General features: G+C 41.0%; 1 protein-coding gene across 32 annotated transcripts in view; it reads right to left on the bottom strand.

Moving 5' to 3' along the window:
• MAGI1 (membrane associated guanylate kinase, WW and PDZ domain containing 1) overlaps positions 1–22,321 on the bottom strand; it is a 342,557-nt gene that overhangs the window by 173,500 nt on the left and 146,736 nt on the right. The gene's annotated exons all lie outside the window — the stretch shown is intronic.

Raw genomic sequence — 22,321 nt, 5'->3', positions numbered from 1 at the left:
GAAGAGCAAGAACAACCCTTTAAGAACATTCAGAGAACAGGTATAGAAATTCATCTGTCCTAAAGAGAAAGAAAGAAAAAATAACACTGGAAAAGCTTCAGAGAGACACAAGGAGGGTGATCAAAGTCTGGAGCAGTTGCCATAAAAGGACCAAGAGAGAGCAGGCTGGGATGCTGCAGCCTGTTGCAGACATCAGTCTCCACTAAGCCCAGAGGGCAGGTGGGGACTGGCTGCTCCCTGTCCCTAAAACACACCAACCATTGGTTCAAAACTAGGTAACAATGGCAGTAGTTCACACAGTCTGTGGCAGATCTCCTTGTTGAAGAGCACTGTGCATGCAAGAAGCTTCCTGAGGAGCTCTGAGGGGAGACTGGCAAAGCACTTGGAAGATGGACCCATTGAGGATTGCAAAAGAGGGTGAAGGAAATCCCTTGAGCTGAAGAGGAATTGCTGGTGGCTGGGAGACCTGCAAGACGTGGGGGAATATCAAATATCCAGCTCCTTTCCTTTGCTAGGCTTTTATTTAGGGCCACAGCTGGAGCCAGAATGCTGGGCTACATGGACCTTTGGTTGAACCGCTGCAGCTGTTTTGATGGTCTTTTCTAATTTGCATTATAATTTTTTGGATGGTGACTATGTAATGCAGAGATCATCTCAATACTGTTGACACAAAACATAGCATCACAGTTGCAGATTCCTGGCTGGAGCATCTCAGAACCACTGCAGAACAAATCAAGAACAGTAATAGTGCAACAGAGTGCAGCTGGAGAGTGGGTCTGGGAGGCAGATGAATGAGAAGAAGACCATTAAATGCCCATGGACAGGAACAGCCTATCTGCCTGATGCAGTCCTGCTACATCTTAACATATATGTTAGTTTAAAAACAAAACTAAACCCAGAAAAACCCAGTCTGAAATGCTAAGTCAAAAAAATAAATAAATATGACTTTCACTTAGGTTCTCCAGACAGCTTGTGCCCTTTCTTTTTTTTTTAAAAAAAAAAAGATCAATTTTTTTATTGAAGAAAGGAAGGCTTAGCCAGCAAGTCCAGCTATTAAAAGGAACATTTTTAAAGACCAAGATGCTCATTACACAAATGGCACAAACAACAAAACTGAAGTTAAAGCAGATAAAACTGGCTCATCAGAATTCCCTGAGTTACCCCAGCAACACCCCTCACTCCAAGGGCAGATTATCAACCCATTTGCTAACAAAAGGTCTCCAGTTATTACACTATTAAAAGGGTTCCCCACCTAGGAGGCACTTAGAGAGCTTGGTAGACCTGTAGACTACAGATACTGAATATCAGAGCTGACTTTCCAGACTCCAGATATTTTATTTCATACCACATCATTTTACTCCAGAGGGAGTACCAAAAACAAAACAAAAAAAGAGCATCAGCTGAAACAATAAGGCATTTCTTTATCTTTTAGCTAAACAGCCCATATTTTTCTTTGCACAAGAGATAGTAAGACATGGTGGTTTCTCATAACAAAAAGAATATGACAAACAATCTGGACATAATGCAGGGGCTTATTCCAGTCAAGAAATTAATGCACTGAGCTGCACGTATCATATAACGAAGCCTCTCTCCTGAAATGTGATTCATGATCCAATGATTTATGTCACAATCATGTCTAGAGGTGAAAAAGCTCTGCTGAGCCAGGGCTTGTTTGACCACAGAAAATCTGCAATTTACTGATGATATCTCCTTTTAGCTTCCCTCTGTGCCCATCCCATCTAGCATCTCAGGCTATTAGAGCCCCCGCTGGAAAGTTTGGTTATTTGCTTTATGCAGTAGCTGGGATTTCCCAGCTGAGTCACTGATGCTCCAGCCAAGATGGCACTTGCAAAAACAGGGGCTCTGGCAATTCTGAGACTCACAGGATTGTTGCTTCAGGGAGCTCACAGTGATGCTCATCTCTATTCCATTTATTTTAAATAAGTTGAAACAAAGAGAAAGAAGAAGAAAAAAAGCTTGCTAAGCCACATTTTTGCTGCTAAATTCCAGAAAATTCTTGACAGCAATAAAGACTTCTTGCAGCCCTAATGACCTTGGCTCAGCAGGTGCTGAGACCACAGCTGTGGACAAACCCCATGCAACTCATTCCAGAGTATGGAAGAAGAAAATGAGCTAAGACTGAAAGTAACACCGTGTAGAAAACCACCAAAAGGATCCACCCTGGAACATGTTGGATTCTTTACCAGCTGAAATGTTTCAGTCCACTCTGATTATCTTTTCAAAAAATTTCCTCAGGCTTGAGAGGGCACGTGCTTGCTATTAGGATCTCTAATTCTAGTGCAAGACTTAAGTTTACAACTTCTGCTAAAACCTTTCTGAGTCCGAAATGTACACACCCAGAACTCCTGAGAATCTGAAAGATGTGCCAGTGACATGACAGCAACCTCCTGTGTGCAAACTGTAGCAGTAAAACCCATTCTGACCCTCAGGGGCAGTCCTGGCTCCTGCCCACTCCCTCTGAAAATGAATCTCACCCACTGCTGGCTTCTGTGCACACACCAACCCACCACCAGGCCAGCCTGGGTTGAATTTTATGCAGAAGTCCTCCCTTTGTAGAGCCTGATTCCGTGCATAAACTGTGCTCAAGAAAATGCCTGCCTCCAGGTTCCTCAGAGATGACCTGTGTTAACTAGAAGCACCCTACCACCCTGCACAATACCCCTCTGTCCTCAAGAAGATTGGATCTTAGGTTTGCTCTGTTGAGGTCCTTTCTTCTCTTCTCCACTGAAAGCACCTGAAGAAATCCTACTGTGAGAACAGCAGAGGAACAAAACGGGCAGGTCAGAAACAGCAGTTTCCAAACCAGAGGACACAGGTCTTCTAAGCCAGTGCTCAGCTCTTCCTTCCTTATGGCCAGGCTACATTGCAAATGCATTTATTTGCACACAGGAAAATCACCTTGTTATTTCTGTAATCAAAATTAGACTGATATATCTAGCTTTATAAAATCAGACGTTAAAAAAAAAATATGAAAAAGAGATTCTTCCCTACAAAACTCACCAAAAGGCTTAAAGTTTTAGAATTAAAACATGTTCAATTATTGGGTTTTGCTGTTGCAGCAGTTCCCTTCCTTTTCGCCCCCCCCACTACTGAATGAAATTAATAACTATCTTTATGCAAAGATACAGTCAGAGGACCAGCTTTCCACTGCTTCTCTCCCCATTGTACTACTCCAAATCTGACATGTTTTCATCTTATTATCTGAGGTTTATTCTTCATCTGTGAATGAAACAAAGGGCTCCTTGCTGAATGGCTAGTTTTCTCAATTATTCTTTATTATTATGTTCCATTTTAGAGCACATCAATTGTTCTCCCAAACCATTACACGACAACAACATTCTAGGAACAAAAACAAATCCCCTAAAAAATAATATTGCTGACAGCTTTCTGAGAAACAAACTGTGCTTGTCAATTTTGTGGGGGTAAATATGTAAACTAGATTTTTTGTGTTTAATGAAAAATACTGACTGCTTCTAAATAACTTCTTTCAAACCCTCAGTCCCTTGTCACATATTTGTCCTCCAACAGTTACCTGCTACTGAAGTCACTAGTCAAACTATGCTTTGAACTATGCTCTGATGCTTATTGCAACCATTTCCAGCTTCTGGAGGGAAGAAAGCTGCACACCAGATCATCTAACACTGCCTTTGCTGCATAAAAACATCCATCTCTTCCAGAGCACTCCCACCAGCAAGCAGCAGCACACATTTTGGGTGCTGCACCCTTCTTGCCTTATTGACACACGAGCTTCCAGAAAGGAGAGCAGACTGCAAAAATGACCAAGCAAAAGCTGAGTTTTTTCAAGAGAAAGCCAAGTGTGAACATGACTGTGCTGACAGCACCTTCCTGCCAGCTGGTAGAGAGTCTGCCAGCACGGTGCAATGTGTGTATTTTGAAGATACATTTTGAGTTCATGTTTTATGCATTTGGAAACTATAATTTTGCAGTTTATGGTTATATTAATTACTGCAGCTGCTTTATCCCATTTATGCTTCGAGACGGTCATAGATAATCCTGATAAATAGCTATACTCTGACAGAGCCTATAGATGCTTGTGCAGATGGGTCAGGGTCAGGCCCAGGACACAGTGGTCTCTGACCTATATTACACTCCTATAAGCAGGTTTACACTAATACATATTTTTGCTTTACTCTTCTCTGGGGAGGCTACCAATTGATACATTCACAGTGACTGACAGCATCTGAACTGGAAAAATCCATTTTCCACTCCTGAGCTGCAGCAGAATCCCCCTTCTCTTGTCAGGATCTCTGCTTAAAGGCGTCTCTAGCAGAGGGATTCTCTGTGGACAGACAAAGACCACTTCAAAACAACAGGGCCACGAAGCAATGAAAGGTTAAAGGCCTCTAAAGGGATAAAAGTGCAATAGAGTCATCTGGATTAAGACTCTCTTTCGCTGCCCTGATGTCTACATCAAGAGGGAAGGATTCCATTTTTTAAGGACATGAAGATTGCACATGTTGGATTTGCAGCATAAACCCCTGATTATAACATACTGTCTCTCATCTGAAGATCTCTATCTGAAGGTATTTAACAAACATTATCATCGTGACTGGCAGGGGTTTATTTCTGTGCTACAAAGCACAGAACTGCAGACAAAGGGGAAAAAACAACAATAACAGCAAAACCCAAACCAAGCAAAACCAAAAAATGTGACTCGTTTAAAGGCACGAGCAGAGAACCTGCATTTTCTGAAGAAGTGGGTGAACTTGCAATCTCAGTTGATTAGCCTTAAAGGCTGGGTGATGTTAGTCGTGCTGCTTTCTCCCAGGCTGCTGCTCTACCCAGCAGACAGGACTCAACACAAGCTCATCTATAATTAATGCCAAAACTCTCCTTCAAGTGTATAAACTTAAGCTGGTTATAAATCTACCATCTCCCTTAGATGAAAAAAAAAAAAAACAAAAAAAAACAAACAACAAACCAAACAAAACCCAAAACAACCACCTAGTTTTGTTTAAGTTATGTTAAAGTATTAATAAAGTAACTAACGACAACTTCTAAATCTGTTTTTAAATTCTCATTAAAAAGAGTCAATACCAATCAATAACAGGTTCCAAACCAAAAATTTAGGTCTTGAGGATATTGGAATTGATAAGAAGGGAAGAAAAGAACAGTTTCCCACAGAGGGATATAGACAGGGCTCTTGGGAAGTAGAAACCACTTCTTAAAGCTTTTCCATACAGCACTTGGCACAACAGGAGTGCCAGGACATCACCACCATGTCTTATTAATCTTTGCAATGGATCTTCCTCAAGTCCTTGCATAAAGACAGCCCAGATATCCATATCCATTTTATTAATGTCTGGAGGATTCCTATTCTATTTCTGGATCAATTAATATAATGATTTGCATGGCAAGGTCCAGTAGGCAGCTGCAGCATCTTAGAAGACAAAACGAAGGCTGAGTGGATTTTCATCATTTAACAAGACAGACTTGGTAACCACATCATCAAATATTCCTAATCCCAGCAGTTACACAAATGATAATAGTTTGTGCTATATCGTTTCATTCTCTCCCATCCTTGACTTCCAGCTGCTGCCCAAAAGTGATTATAAATAATGGGGCTATAAAAGCCATTCAATAATTAGAAGATTCATTGGCCATATGCCAGCAGTGACAAAAGAGAGTGATTTATGTAAGATGAGTCTGTCACATCTGCCAGATAACAGTTTCATTACGCCTGTGGCTTTAAGGTCACAGTTTAACACGGTTCCAACAGCCATTTGTCAAGGGGGTTCTGGAGAGAAGTGAAATACATCATGGTTTTGTTTGCTTTCTTGTTTTAACTACTAAGTAAATAAGTAAATAAAGTCCAGTACCTACACTTGTTATTTCATGTCTCCTCTAAGGTCAAAGACCCAAGGATATAGAGTAAGACACAAAACATTCATCACGGTTAACTGCAGTTCAAATATGACCACAAAGCAAAAATCTCCAGTTTAAAAGCCTTAAGTATTCATGTGGCTTCTTAAATTCACTAATATCTAAGCATGTTCTGTCTTCCAGCCACTCATGAAATGAAGGCACCTACAACATATTGGTAAATTAACTGCTACTATGTTTTCCTAACACAAGTAAACTTAAAAACATTTTATGGCTCAGTGTACTAAAAAGATATTTAAACACTGCCATGGGAGTTCAGCTTAACAATTAGCATGGCTCAGCAGACACCTGATTTGATTCCAATTGTGTTTTCATCTTTCTCTTTTTTTTTTTTTTTCTCCTGTATTAAAACCAAACAAAAAACCACACCAATGAATTTTTATTGCTGCGTATAAACCAGTCCCACACAGTCCAGATGCTCGGATGCTCCTCATAAATGCTTCAATAGCCTTGTCTGTCAGTATCAACAATTGCTTCTATGCCAGCCTGGGGAGTCTGTGGACAAAAACTACTGGTCTGAGGGTACAAACTGGCTATTTGTTGGAAATGCTACATTCAGTCCCAATCACTACATTCCTTTGATGCTATACCCAGACTCCAGCTAGATGAACTGCTCAGATCAGAGCCTCGATGTTTCCATTATTCTAACAAATCCATACCACAACCAAAGCCAAATGACTGCCCATCAGTCACCTACCTTCCTGAGCTAAAACATAAAATACTTTCCAATCTTTATGCTTTCAAATCCTCTCAGAACAACAAAGCCACATCCATCGCAAAACCTTCCCAGTGGAAGGAAATTATGATAAGCTGGAGAGTTATGCTATAAAGAGCTGCACAAAGTTACAGGATGAACTACCTTCACAGCAATAAAACCCAGCTTTGATGGAGCATGATTAAGGCTTCAGCAGCAGCCCAGCTGCTGAATCAGCAGAGAGCCCTTCAATGCAGCTAGTAATTCCTGTCTGGAGAATAACACTTGTTACTTTATTACTAACAGAATTTCTTAAAATATTATTCTAGGTGTAAGTTGTGGATCTGAAGGAGACATATTCCCTCAAAACTTTCAGGTCATGTTCAGAATGAGGAGCAGGCAAGAGCTTTCTTGGCACAGTACCTTTTGGTATTGCTCTCAATCTGCATGGGTGGATGAACCAGCACTGAAGTGGTAATTCAGCATTTGCTACTACAGAAATGTACTTAACAGATCATAAATCCCCAGTGAAGCTATTCCACGAGCACCTAACCTCATCCACTGCATTTGCAGGGTGCTGCACCTTATTTTCTGTGCATTAATAGTGATTCATATTCCTAGTCTAAATTTAAACAAATAGTCTTTCAGCCGAGAAGTGCCCACAAAAAAAAAAACCACAACCCACATAGCTCAAGCTTGGAGGTTGAACAGCCAAAATATTATAATTCATAAACCAAGTCTGAACATTCTGAATGCTCGTGACAAACACACTTCTGTTGCCCCTAGCTGAATTCAGATCAGCAACGCCAGCAAACGCAGCAGAAAGACCAGCTTTTCTTCCCCCTTGGCCTTTTCAAGCTTCTGCTGCCCTCAAGTTTCAGCCTTGAATTTCTTGAAGCTACTGGAGAAGAAATCTTCCTTCACCCTCTGTCATCCCTGCAGCCCAGGATAACCCTGACCTGAGGGAGAAGGAGGCAACACAACCACAACAGCATCCCAGGAAGGGGAACACAGTCCATCATGGATGGTGCCTGCAGGAATGCTATCAACTACTATCATGATTGACAGCACAGTGCCCTATATAGCCAGCTAACAGTGACAACACTCCCAAAAAAAGAAGAAAAAATGGAGAAAATAAAGAGTCCCACAGCCCCATTGCTGGAAAATACACCCTGAAGCCACTACAATATTAAAACACTCAACAGGTCAAGCTGTCCATGGTGTTGGTGGCTGACACAAACTGCTGGGGGTTGCTAAAGCTGTGTCCAGGTGAAGGAAAAACCTGATTCTGTTGATCTTTGGCTCAGCTTTGCTGCAGGCTGCAGCAGGTTTCCATGCAGAGAGGTCCTAGCTAAAGTAAAAGCAAGAGGAAGAATATCAAGACATTTTCTGCTCCTCTCATCCTAAAGCATTTGATATCTTTTGTTTCCTTATAGAGCCTATAGCACCATGACACTGAATAAAAGATGACGTTTCTCCAGAAAAAGTGGCAACCATTCCTGCCCTACAAAGTCTAGAAGGAAGGAAAATCTAACACATGAGGCAAATATAGAGGTAACTGAAAGCATGCAGCTCAAACAACAGGAACACATGATCAATAGAAGAGGAAAAAGAAAGGTTGGCATTATTAACAGTTGTTGGCCATAGATACTTCTGAATCCATTTGAACTGGTCAGGCACAGAGCTTCAAAACCAAGGCTTTACTGCATCCATATGGGTGCTGGCAGATGCAGAGCTTGCCTACAGCACAGTAAATCATGAACCCAACTAAATAAAAGCTGGAGATGAACCACTTCTATTCTGCTATTGACTCACAGGAGTCTTCTTCCCTCCTACAATTTTCAAGAAATGCTGCAAGCTCTTGCCTCAGCTTTTTGTTTTCCTTTTTCACTCTGAAGAATCCACAAACGTAAGACAAGGAGGGAGCCCAGACTCTCAGGTGGGCTCTGAGAATGACAGCAGACTGCAAGGTGAGCCAAGATGAGAGAAGGGACCTGCTGGGATCACAAATGCAGAAATTTTTCCTACTAAAACAAAAAACGTCCAAGATAAACCATTATACTGGTTAACAGACACACTTGCTTTAGGGTTTTCACAGGAAAGCTTGGGCAGGTAAGCGTGCAAAGAACAAAAGAACACAACATCCTCCTGACTTGTTTTCAATAAAATCTGGATTAGCATCAAGCTAAATACTTCAGACAGTTCTGTGGCCAGATCAGTGTTGAACTAGAGGCTTAAGTCACCCAGCTGGCAATCAAGTTGTAACATCCAAGTCATGTCCATAAATGTCTCCTCTTGGCAGTGACCTTAAGCCAAGTGTCTAGAGCAAAGACTCAGCTCTGCTAAACTTTACAGAAAGCCAGACCCACAGGTGAACTTAGGGAATCAGAGACATTTCTCCAAGGGAGGTATTTTGTCTTGCACAACAAGACACTGCTGTGCTGGGGCTTTTTGCACTGTGTGTTCCAGCAAGGAAGAGCAACGAGGAGCATGAAGCAGCCCTTGCCAGCAAGAATCGTTGATGTTGCCACGTAGGCTTTTCTTAAAAAGCAGTAAGAAAGAAAAGAAAAAAACCCTTACACATCCAAAGTGAATGCAGAATGAAATCATTGTAAGAGGGAGGCATGGGATGCAGCCTCCTTCCACGAGCAGCTCTGAAAGATTCAGGCTGAGTGGCTCACGCCCTGTCTCCACTAAGCCTTTCCATCAATGAACACAGCCCGGCCTACGTGAGCAACCCAGGTCTTCTGGCAGTAGTTCATCAGGAAAGCCCAGGCTGCAAGGGAGCCACAAAACAGCATTTGTCACTGACACCTACTCTGTAAAACTGTGTTGCATGAAGCAACCTGGATAAGGGAGCATTGTTTCTTTTCCTTTGCTCAGACTTCAGCTGCCAGCAAGTCTTTCCTTTTCTGCAGGGAGGGCTTATGGGAGGCAGCAGAAGCAGGGCATGAGGTGAAGAGGAAAGTCTCCAGAGAATAGTAAGAGCCAGAAAAATCAAGATGAAAAGCATTTGCAGTCTTTCATTCAAAGGCAACAACTCGTTTCTGGAAATTAGATGCATATCTCTACATCTCCTGAAAGGACTAACCATATGTTCTAAAAGTAGGATATAATATTTGAGCTGTAAAAGCCAAATCAGCTTGAGAAACAGACGGCATTACAATGCTTTAGCAGAACAAGCCCCATAACAACATGCCAACAAACCCATCTTCTAGAATGGCACTAGGAAAATATTTGCAAAATCTGAAACCAATTCCCTAAATACAGCATTTGATTCTTCCAGAAAAACGTGCCTGTATTGAGCAATTTTGAGTAGCTATTCATATCCTTCGGGGTGGGGGGGGGGGGGGGTTGCCTGCTCTCCTCATTTTATTTAAGCACAAGTAGTGGGTTTTGGTGGGTCTTTTTAAACATGACCTCAGACTCCTTCAGCAGTAGAGCTAAGTCATTCTTTCTTTGACTGCTGGAGGGACAAACTCCCATTCCACAGCCAGGTCACCTCTGAATACTAATCACAGCTTTATAGGTTTTTTGCTCTGCCCTCACTGCCTCCCAGGCATATGTCAATATTAACAGCCTGATTTCCAGAGGTACTGCATACATAAAATCCAACACTAAGAACCTGTGATGGTCAGGCCATAAACACACACTAAATGCAGACATTGTCAGAACACTATAATGTTGATGCTTTTTCAATTATCTTTTTCCTCACCAGAATCTCTGTCAGACAGAAAATCTTGGCCTTCTTGGAAGAAACCAGCTAACAATCATGATGTGTCCACTGGAAACTCAGTTCAAAGCCCATGCTGACTGACAGCCCATTCTCTGGCACAGCTGGGTGATGCACACAGCTCCATCAGTGTCTCACCAAAGAAAACAATTTTGTTTTGTTTTCTCTCTCCAATATACTCATTTACACAGAGGGCTACAAGTTAATTTTCCAACCTGCTCTAACAATTTCCCAGAAACGAGATCTGCCAAGAAATAAAACCAGAAACAAGACTTGCTCTGGTCTCACAGTAGCAAGTGAAGATCCTGTTCCAACTGCATACCTATATTGTTTACAAAGAGCACACAACTAAGCTTAGCCTGAGATGGACCTACCTTTTTTTTAAAGATAATTACAGATTTTTGGACCAATAGAAGAAGACACCGAACCAATAACACGGAAGGACACACACTAACATACACAGAGGAAGCACACAGGCAACAACACTTTGTTATTTAGAAAGTCAGGCTCTCAAAGCTGAAAATAATTATGAGCAAAATCTGTTGGGGGGGGGAAAACCATACACATTTTTCTGTTTAAATAACAGTTGGGAGCTGTTGAAGCACACTTTACAAGAGGAGCAAGAAGCCATAAAAATTGAGTAAGAAGGTCACACTGGTTAAAAACCAATCTGGCTTATTGGGAAAGTGACTGTTGGGTTTTTGTTTTTTTCATATTTTAGACAAAGGGAAAATAAGATCTAAGAAACTGGACTAGCTCTGGGTAATTATAACTGTAAAGACTTTTGGTTTATTTTTAGTCTATCATTGGAACAGTCTTCTCATGGTTGGTGAATATTCCTCATCCCTGGAAAATACTACATTAAGAGCCAGTGTTTTTCTTAAAGAAATATGTTCAAGATTGATTCATTGGATTTGAATTGATTCAAATTAGTTCTATCATGTCCTGAGCTATTACTTGGAAACTTAATTTAGAAAGACAGTGCTGAAAAGGCAGGTAAAGGACCTGGGAGACTGGGAGATTCAACAGCAATTGAAAAGAGTTCAGAGCAAAATGATACAATGAGCTAAATCTTTTCATTTGCTCCATTGACCAAGAACCTACACAAGTTCAGAAAACCTGTGGTAAAAGAAAAAGGTTAACACACTGATTCTGTTGGAAAAGCAATTCAATACACAGCATTGTGGGCCTCCTTTTTGTGGAGGAAAGGGACATAAAATTCTAAAATAAGATTTTAAAGCACTGACAGAATAAATTAGTTGGCTGGAGCAAGCAAGAACTATGGCAGGCCAGGTGGTTATGACTTTTAATCGAGTACTGCCATATCTTATTGGTGGAAAAATTGTCAGCTGAAGTAAAGTGAATGAGGGCAACATTGTTGTCAGCTATTCCACATAAAAACATGCAAAGCAGAAGTGCTCTGATTCTCAGGACTCTCTTCCATGTAGAACAACCCTTCTTTTCTGCAACCATCACATTTCTAGGCTGGTCAATGGTAGGAGCTAAAATATCGAAAAACTCACATTCGAAACCAAAAACCTAATGAACTTGAATAGCTTTGGTCTCCAATATAAATGTAATACCTCATATAAAGCAAGTTTGGCAATAAAAAAAAAAAAAGTACATAAAAAAGCTTACTAGGTTCTGCAGCAAACTTTTTTTTTTTTTTTAATTTGGTCCCAAAATGTTGCTTTTGTAATGTGTTTAGAAGTGTCTGTATCGTGTTTCTGTCACCCTTAACTTTTCCCCCCAAGAAACAAATATGAATATTACAGATGGTGAAAAAACACATTTTCTCAAACAGGAAATAAATGTTTACATGTGGCATATAGCAAAATATGTATTTCCAGAGACAATAGCCACAAGATTTAATTTATTAGCACAGGGTAGGAATTTGTAATGGAAAACACATTTTTGAGGATAAGAGTTTTAATTACAAAGAAACAGCATACAAATGGCTCCTTTAGATGTAAAACAGAGCAGTTCTGCAACAGAATCAAAAGGATTTGGTCTCTTTTGGTGAAAAACAGAATATTGGAAAAAAGAGAGGAAAATCTGACTCAAGTGTCTGGCAGGTCAGACGTTTTCCATGGAATGCTTTTGATTACAAAATGGCTTTTGTCAAAATGAAGACATTCTGCAGGAACGTGACATTTCTGCAGATATCAGACATAGATCTGATGGCACCTTTTCAGATCACACCCTGGCTTGCCAGGCTGTCCTGATCCTGGTCACTGGTTCACAGGTCCAGTCATAGGCCTAGTCCAGTCAAGCCCTTCTGCTCACACACCTCGTATCTGTCTCCTCTTTACAATCCTTAGAAAACACAGACTGCAGCAATGAAAACTCCCAGTGCTACTCCCCAAGTGGTGGCTTGTGAAAGCCTCCCAATACCCAGGTTAGATCTTCACGCTGCAAACAAAAAAGGGAATCAAAGCACCAGTTCAGTTCTGAAAACACACCAAAAAATGGCACGTCCAGAATGAAGTTTAACAGATTCTCGTTTGGTAGAAAAGGAAACACAGGGGGGTTTTGGCTGCTCAGTTAGGCCCAAGTGAGGCCTTCGTTCCGTGAGCATCTCCACTTAGCTGCAGGCATCTCCCTCTAAAAACAATTACCAGGAAAATAGAAAACCAGAAGTGGTCAAAACAAGTTTCCCAGAACACAAAGTGGAAAGAAACACTGGTTTCATTCCCATTACGTTACTGTTTCCAGCAGCAGTCTTGGTGGCTTTCTCATATATCCACAATGAACGGCTTTTGTGAAAGATTAACAGGAAAAGGAGAGAAGAAATGTTTAATCAGGCTTTGCTGCTGGCTTTGGCCTCATAGGATCGTTCCCGTTTTGCAGGATGCAAGTAGGCCTGACCATGCTTTACCATCTTTTTTTGCCCACTAAGTGTCAGCTCCCCAGACTCACATGGTTCTAACCAATTTGTAATTCTGCCAGGAAATCTGCATGCTTAAGCATCAGCTTCACTGTCATCGCCATTAAATCCAACCACCACTTTCTTTTTAAATTATTTTGATAAGCGTTCTGATGACCCAGCTGAAAACAACAAGAGATGCAATAGAAAGCAATAAAAATCAGCATTAAGTGTCTAAATACTAATCCTTCCTCCTTAACTTCTTGTTATTTTGAAGAGCTCTCCTTGTACTTTCTCAGTTGGTTTGCTAACAAACATTTTGCAGTCCCACTTAATCAAATGCATTTGGATGGAGGTCTCTCACACTGATTCTGAAATGGAAAGGTCTAATCAGCTTAGCCTCAAATTCATTTTATGCTTCTCTTGCTTTTGGGAGTGCGCAGTCAAAGCTCAAAAAGTCCTGCAAAGCTGGAAGATTTCTTAAGCAACACAGGTGCACTGGATCCCCTTGTACTCTATCTACTACTGGAGGGGAAAAAAACATCTAAAATGATCTACAAAGAGATGCAAAGAAGCTCATTGCTGGCCCTGGTATTTCTGCTGAATGAATGTGAGTGTGGTTTCTGCTCCTATGCTACTCTGGGCTTTTGGAAAGCTCTGCCTCCACTCATTAAGCTACTGGGATTTTTTGTGCTAACTTTAAAGGACTTTGGGTCAAGACCTCCCAGCCTGGCAGGAGAAGGTGTCAGACAAACAGCATGCAAAAGAAATAGCTATTCATCAAAAGAAGCAATCCAGAATAACGCACTGTTCCTACTTGAACACAGTCCCACTTTCAGAGTCTGAATCAGAGTAGATGAACAAAGGAGGAACTTTGGAAGGCAGGGTTTTTTAATAAAATCAGTTTTCAGCATCACGCACAACAGGCATCCAAGACCCACAGATGAACAGTTCACAAAGGGAACTCAAAACCCCAAGTCTCCTCCAGACAGGAGCTGCACTATTGTCTCCAGCTTTGTGCCAGTCCCAGTTCCCTGCTAACAAGCCCTGTGGTGAGGCCCTCAGTTTCCTAGAAATGAACTCTGCTTCTGAGCAAGTCCAGCCAGGCTGGCCTGCTAAACCTAGTAAACCAAATCCTTGATGTGTTGTGGTTTTGTACACTTCTACCCTGGGATTTTTTAAGTTATATGCCTAAATATGAATTCATTCATCTAATTTTCCATTTCTTTTGTTTTGGTCTTTCCTTTAAGACAGAGCCTGTTTGACAGTTAAGGTTCTAAAAGAAGCTTAGGAAACCAGCCTGTGATAGGATGCTCCCCTGTTGCTGCCCTTCAACCTCTCCCCAGACCCCGAAGTTTCATTCAAACAAGGTCCAAAGTTGCTATATAAACAGCATGTACAGTTGCTGTATAAACAGCATGGACACACAGGCCTGCACTGCCAGCAAATAAATGGCAGATGCTTCTACACAGGCTGACTGTTCATTTACTCATAACTTGCAACCCCTTCCAAAGGAACTAGACTTCCTAGCAATCAATGAGAAAATAACCTTGTTAGCAAATAAGCTAAGGTTCTTTTAAATTAATCAGGTGGGTTTTTTTTTTTCATCTAAACAGTACAGATAATGAAAGACTTGATGACATTTTCCATGACCTATAAAGAGTAGAGTTTCTATTTTAGGCTCTCCTTCGTAAGGGTGCCAGGATGATTATGTTTTGTTTACTGGACAGAATAATCTCTTATTTGTTAAGGCTTGAATGCAATTTCATACAGTACAAAATTTTATCTTCTATTGTCTTAATTATCATCTGGATGGTTGAAACATGAGATGATGGCACAGAACAAAATGAATATTAATGTGTTCTAGCTGCCATTTAAAGAGAAAGGACTTGGAGCTTTCTCTTGCTCATACGCTTAACACGCTGCATCATCCTAGTGAATTATATCCCATTCAGATCTTCTTGTATCTCCAAGTAGCATGAAGACAACAGACATCAACCTTTTGCAGACTCCACACACTTGCAGTGTTCAAATACTCAACCTTTTCCTCCAGCTTCCCTTTCCATCATTTTGAAAGTTTTTAAATGTCACCTGCTTGGAAGGGTGTGCAAGGCTCCAGCACTGGTTTTAAAGCTCTTTAGCAGATTCTTTCACCACCTGCAGCACGTTCCCATGCCAGCATGGAGGTGCAGGGAGTGGGAACCTGCTTTTTCTCTCACTTAACTCATCTGCATTCTGATGGGCAGTGAATTCAGCGTCTAGAAGAAAAATGTGCGTATATGCCAGGGGGAGGTGAGGAAAAAGAGAAAGTGTCAGATGAACAGTGCTCATCCGTGGGTTTTCTTCCTTCCTAGGGAAAATCTAAGGGAGGTGCTGATTTTTAATTAATACAAACATGACAGTCGAGTTATACTGACAGAAACTCTGTATTTCAGGGAGATAAACACAAGTTGCCTGCAAACACAGAAAGAAAGAATTTGCATGGCTTATCAACATAATTCCTTTTTAATTTAGTTTTAATGGAAAAGGAAAAATAGCTGCATCAAGGCACATGTGGCTCAGGGGCATCCTGCACCCATTGGGAAAGTGCAGCAAATGTCTCAGGTTTGACTTGGCTCTCCTGCACTCCAGGGGTAATTGCAAACACAACAATTACAAGATAAAAGACACTTTTTCCCCTTAACACTGCTGCATTCATGACTTTATTAAGGCCAAGCTTGCGTGCCTCTAAACAACTACACCATAGGTCTTTCTCTTGGGGGTTAGTTTTGGTTTTACTACCCTGCCAAGTCCCCAAAATGCATAAATCTGCCTCAGCCGTTCCAGATTCAACCAAGTGGATTAACTTCATGCTCACCTGAGCAGTGTTCAGAATATGAAAACGTTCATCTTCGAGGCGTTTCTGTTGCAAGTCTAGATTCACAGGACAAGACAAACTGAAGACAGCACCAGCACTGTACAGACATTGCATCACCTTTGGGATAATCCTCCCTGTCTGAAAATTAGCACATCGCCTCGAGCCAAGGGGCAACAGCCTCACCTGACAGAGAGACTCCTCTCTGATATAGCCACCCTGTAGAATTTCAGAGATTAAAAAGGTAAGACTGGGGTCTAAAGGTCTTAAAAATCTGAAGAACCACCCCAACAAACCACAGAAGAGCGTGAATTAGGTGCACCACCACTTCACTGAAATCCAAAACAAGGCAGATAGATGGGATCTGAGGCTCCTCACAGCTCCAGTTTGGAGGGGGAGAGGGGGAGCAGGGGGGATAGAGGCTGCTTGAGTTTTGCAATGGCCTGTCTCAAAACCAGCCACCCTCATGACACCAGTACTTCACTCTGCATGAGCAGAGCCCTGAGACTTTCTACCAAGGCCAGCAGCTCCTCTGGAAAAATCCACCCTGTCCTTCTGCCCATGTCACACAAGCTGTGCCAGGTCACCATCACCTGTGCAAGAGCTCATAATTGAAAACTCCTCCTCCTGTATTTTCAAATTGTTTAAAAACAAAACAGCACGTGCAGAAACATTAATATCCTCTGCTTACTGGGAGACATAAAACATTCATACCTGAGCACCTACAATTATTATCAGTACCCATACATGTCCAATGCCATTTGCTACAATCAGTGAATAAAGCCATGCACAAACATCCGTTTAAAATAATAACAAGTTAAAAAAAAAGAATGGAATTAATTGCCAAAATACAATTGAGATGCAGTAAAGCTGACTGAGCTAAATAAGAGAGCAAAACATGCCTGATAGATGATCAAATCACACTGCCTAGCAGATTAGTATCTACTGAACAGAAGGTCTGAAGAACACAAACACTCCCGAGTGTGATAGATATAAATTGGAGTTTAATGAAATTATAAGCTATTTATGCAAAGCATTCCTGCCTATGACAATTCATTTGCAAAGTGCAAACAAGAGTAGAAATTTGTCAAAATGCAAATGCAACAGTGACCTATTGACACGGGGTCAAAATGCGAAGGGGAGAATCAAGTTGAGGACACAAGGGCTACAATTACTGCAGTGTTCTTATAACAACATTTCTCTCAACTGATTTTCCATCTAAAGGTAGATCTAAGGAACTCATTAACAGAAAGAAAAATGAATCAGACATTACTGAAAAGGAAGCAAGAAATATGCATCTTATAATTGGAATGAGGATCTCCTGCAGGAGATGCCTTTATCTTTCCAGGCAAAGTAGCAAAGCAATTTTGCAGGAGAATTTAATTGAGAAATATGGCACACAAAAGGGCTGCTTAAATGCATACCTCAGTGGAAAACAGAGAGTAGAAATAAGTCCTCTGGACAAAAATTAGTATTGCACATCAAACCATGTTGCCAAGTTTCATTGCTTATCTGTGAAATGTCATGTTTAAACCTGTTCCTACAAAGAGTCACATTGCTTCTCCAATAAAAAAAGTAGTTACTTTTAAGTTACTACAGAAACATGAAATCATTAAGGTTGGAAGGGACCTTAAAGATCATCAGGTTCCAACACCCCTGCCATAAGCAGGGAACCATGCCACTGGTGATGATACTCTGTGCATAAATATATCCACACCAACGAAGTACTTGTATTTAATTTTGAAAGTCACTGATCTGGTTAAGACACTGGTATTTTGACCACCAGGTTTAATTTTGAAAGGATATGAGCAGCTTTTCTGTCCAGAAGCCATGAATAATTCTGTGCTTTAATACATTTTATACAAGTACATGAAGCAGAGTATCTGCAACATACAAAGCACAGGCCATTACTCTCCCTAGCCTTATTATCTGGGCAAATTAACGCAAGCCAAACTGTACCTTTCTCTCAGTCCATCTATCTGACATTTTCTGCTCTATATGTACACACAGACAATTTTGTGAAACGTTTCTGTTTCCATAAGCAACACAACAAATTGTTTTGATCTTCTTATGAACAGAAGACAACTGGATTAGCTATTGTCTCTGTGCCCAATAGCACACATGGAACGGAAGCTGTTGAACACTTACGTATCCCTTCAACAATCTGTTTCAATAAGAATTGAGTTTTACTTCAGCCTGATTGCTTTAAGAAAAAACTGCTCAATACTGCAAGCAACACAGCTTGTACAACAGAAAAAATTGCTGACACCAGGAGAAGGTTGTCTTGACCTGGACAATAATGGTTTTCAACTGAAAGAGGGGAGATTTAGATTAGACATAAGGCAGAAATTCTTCACCATGAGGGCAGGAAGGCACTGGAACAGGTTGCCCAGGGAGGCTGTGGCTGCCCCATCCCTGGAGGTGTTCAAGGGCAGGTTGGATGAGGCTTGTGCAGCCTGGGCTGGTGGGAGGTGTCCCTGCTCATAGCAGGGAGATTGGAACCTGATGATCTTTAAGATCCCTTAACAATTCTGTGACAACAAAACACTGACCTGGGACTGCTAAATGCACACATGCATACAGACACGTAACTCCTTTACTGAGGATTATGTTTTGTTCCCTCACTGCAGAACATAAAATGGGTGAGAGGACTACAGGTGTTCAGAAGAAGATACCTGAGACGTTTCAGTTCAGCTCTTCTATCAGCTATTCCAGGAACTTACTGTCTGCATAGGTAGAGGAGAATCAGAGCAACAGTGTAAGCTGCCTGCATTAAAGACAGCAGCCTGCTGTGGTTGTCAGCACAAGGAAATCACACGTCTCTGGATGGTGTCTCCTACAACTTTTTCCTCATAATTTCACACAATGGATTTTCTCCTCTTTCACATTTTACAGCTTAAAACTCTAGAAAGCTTGCCAGCTCCACCTTGGTTTTTCCTTCCCGGAGGATCATTATAAATGACTGAAATAGTTTTGTGCAAATGAACTCGCTGCCATCCCTTCAGCTCCCATTAAATGCCTTTCTGAGTATTATGTGTCCTGAAAATGAAAATCCTACCCAATGCCTTCCTCTCCCAAGTCCTCCACCTAACCAAAGCAGCAGGTGTGATATTAAGCAAATTCCTGATTTCACAATGGATTCTCAATTATCTCAATTATCACAGGAAACATTTTTTGCAGTTAGACTTCAAATATGGCATGTGTCACAATGTTGTGGGGGTACTGAAAAGAGAAAAGAGGAAAACAGCAGGGCTTGTCATCACTTCCATAATTTAATTGAGAAAATATTTTAGAAATATAAAACTGAATGGATGGAGGATTGGGAAGACAGGGTTCTTTTTTCTTGTCAGTAACTGTACCTTAGACAGAACAGAGCAAAAAGAAACACTTAATGGATAAATTCCTTAACTACAAGTTTGCCCTTAAACCTGCTGCTTTTTAGAAAGCTCCAGCCTACCAAGTGAGTGATCACTATTCTTATGGACCCTGCCAGGACCACAAAGTCTCCTTTTACTGCTGCACTCAGAATGTCATGTTCCTCTTGCTAAAGTGTGATAACACAGTGAAGAACTCAAGAAAAAACAGTTCTTGCTGTTGAAGTACCCACTGACCAAAGTAGCAAACGACAGGTCTGGGAGAAATTCAAGTACATGACGATGAGGGCAGACAATCTTTAAATGGAAAGAACATTTTTCTTTAAAAAACACAAACTCCTCACCACCTTTTCCTTTTTACTTCTTCTTTTTTTTTTTAATTATTTTCTTGATTTTTTTTTTTTTTTGGTCTAAGAGACCGGATATTTTTCAGATAACCCAAATTAATTATCCCGCTTTACAAGGTATCATGCCTTTCTTTTCTTTACCAAACCTTCCCCACTGCTCAGAGGAGAAGTTCAACGAAGTAAGAGACATCTTCCAACATCAGGCATGCAGCACCAAGCACCCTGAGCCTCACAGGATACCAGTAGCTATATCCACAACCCAAATACACAGTATGTGCATGTTACATGCACACAGTTACAACCTTTTCTTCTGCTTGAGGATACAAACTTATTTTGAGGACAGATTTGTACTTGTTCTAACCTCTCCAAAACATATTTGGACATTTCAGGAAGAACAAGCATATTGAGAAACTCAACCACTGCCATGTACCCTCATGTGACTGAACAGAAACAGTTTAACTGCTCCATTACAGACCAGTACCAGAGCCAAAAGTCTCTTTGCTTTGCTGTACAGAACCTAAATTAAACACAAAGAGCAAATGTGTTACTTTTATTACCATTGGCAACGTGCAGAACAAAATTATTTCTCATCAGTTCTGCTATGAAGAGATTCTAGGATTGTAGCTTTTGTGCTGAATAGCATCACTGAAATTAGAGGTAATTCAAAGTAGAATCATCTAATAAAACAATGAAGAGAAAGCCCACAAATCTGCTGTAGGAGCACACAACAGCAGTCCAGACAAACAGGTTGAGGCACAAGAGAGGAAGGTGTTCCAGTCTTAACACTGGAGAAGGTGGTAAAATGGTTGAAAAACTTATATCGTCTTCATTGTCACTTATTCAAGATCTGACACTATCTCGAGCTAATTCTTAGCTGCACTAAAAAAGCTGCAGTAAAAATGTCCTTTTATTAAAGGGCAGAAAATAAGCAACATGAGTTTGGAACTTTATTCAGATTGTAGGATTTGAGTCACATCTGTTATTTCATTAATCCAAAAAAATCCCATAGCACCACCATGTCAAGCTCCCATATATATATGCACATATATCCCAACATTTACTGTGGTTACAGCCTGTTGTGCAGTCATATCTGTAATGCACATTGTGGACATTAATGCAACATCTTCTTACATGCAGAACAGAGAAGCACTAAAATTTTGTATATGAAAATTTGATTCAGAAGGGCATGTGGAATGCACACAGACAGAACAGGAGAAGACAGCCCAGTTGAGGTCACTCAATTGCTTGACCCATTCTTGGCCTTGGCATTGCAGAGAGCAGCAGGGTTACCAGCAGTCATGGAGAGCACTCAGGAACCACTGGGGGCACAGATCAGTTCTCAAACATTTTGTGAACATATTCTTCCACTTAGATTCCATCCTCTCAGTGTGGTTTTATCAAGCAACACTACAACAATTCATGACGCTATAAATTATTTCAAGACCAAAGATTAGGACTGTGCACTGAAACTCACAGGGCAACCATGAAAATCTCAAAGTCTGTCAACAAATGAAGCTCATTTGGAAGAAATGGAATACAACGAGCAGCTATGAAACCACACAGTGTAGAGCAGCAGGGAATGGGTGCTAAGGCACGAACTTGAAAGTAACTGTCAGTTCAGCATTTCTCAGGATTGAAAGCCATACAAAACCAGAGGTCCTGAAGCCAACGGAGCCGTTTGCCTGGGACAGAAATCCAAGCCCCCACCACATTGTTACTAGGCTCAGTCCACAGCTAACTGGGAAAATGCTGAGAGAGGCACCAGCAAGCTACATATCTGGTGAAGGAAGGGAATGAATTAAGGTGCGGATTGTATCTTGTGTTCTTCACACCACCTCAGGTTTTGCAGGACTCTACACGACTGGAAAGAAATCCCTCTCCATCTGCCTTGATGATTAAGAGGGGCTGATGGCACCATCCAGAAAATACAGCCAGAGGTGTTCATTGCTGTTTTAAAGTTAGTATTTCTGCCCAATTGTCTTTCTCACCACACAGATGTGAAGTTCTAGGCAGTTCAGCTGCCTGCTTCAGTCACCCAAAAATGTGTCAGTTACCCAGACGTCATACTTAACACACTGACTTTCCTGTACTACTGTTAACCTAATTGATTGTGTAACTCCACATTATCTGAATATAAACTAGCAGAAATATATGGCACTTCTAAAGAAAAGCCATCTGTTCCCCTTTCCTTTGCTAGAACAAATTTGGCCACTTCTTAAAGCAACAACAGACCAGGACAGATCCAACCTCTGAAGATATTGATTGGTAACCTACCGCCTGAAGACTTTTTTTTACTTGTAACAACCTTCAATAAAACTTGCACCAATTTCTTTTCTGTAATGCAAACTGTCAACTTCAGGACTGCAACCACTCCATTCCCACATTTCATTTCCTTTATTGCAGGCAAGGGGCTTGGTCCTACTGAAGCATGGCTGGGTATGCCTTGGTTGTTGTTCTAACCCAGTGGCACTTGCAAGAGAAGAACCACTGTTTTTTCAAAACAAAAAGGTAAAAAATACTGTATAGCT

Source organism: Apus apus, chromosome 9, assembly GCF_020740795.1.
Source record: "Apus apus isolate bApuApu2 chromosome 9, bApuApu2.pri.cur, whole genome shotgun sequence".
Lineage (NCBI taxonomy): Eukaryota > Metazoa > Chordata > Aves > Apodiformes > Apodidae > Apus > Apus apus.
This window is presented reverse-complemented; position numbering and strand designations above follow the sequence as displayed.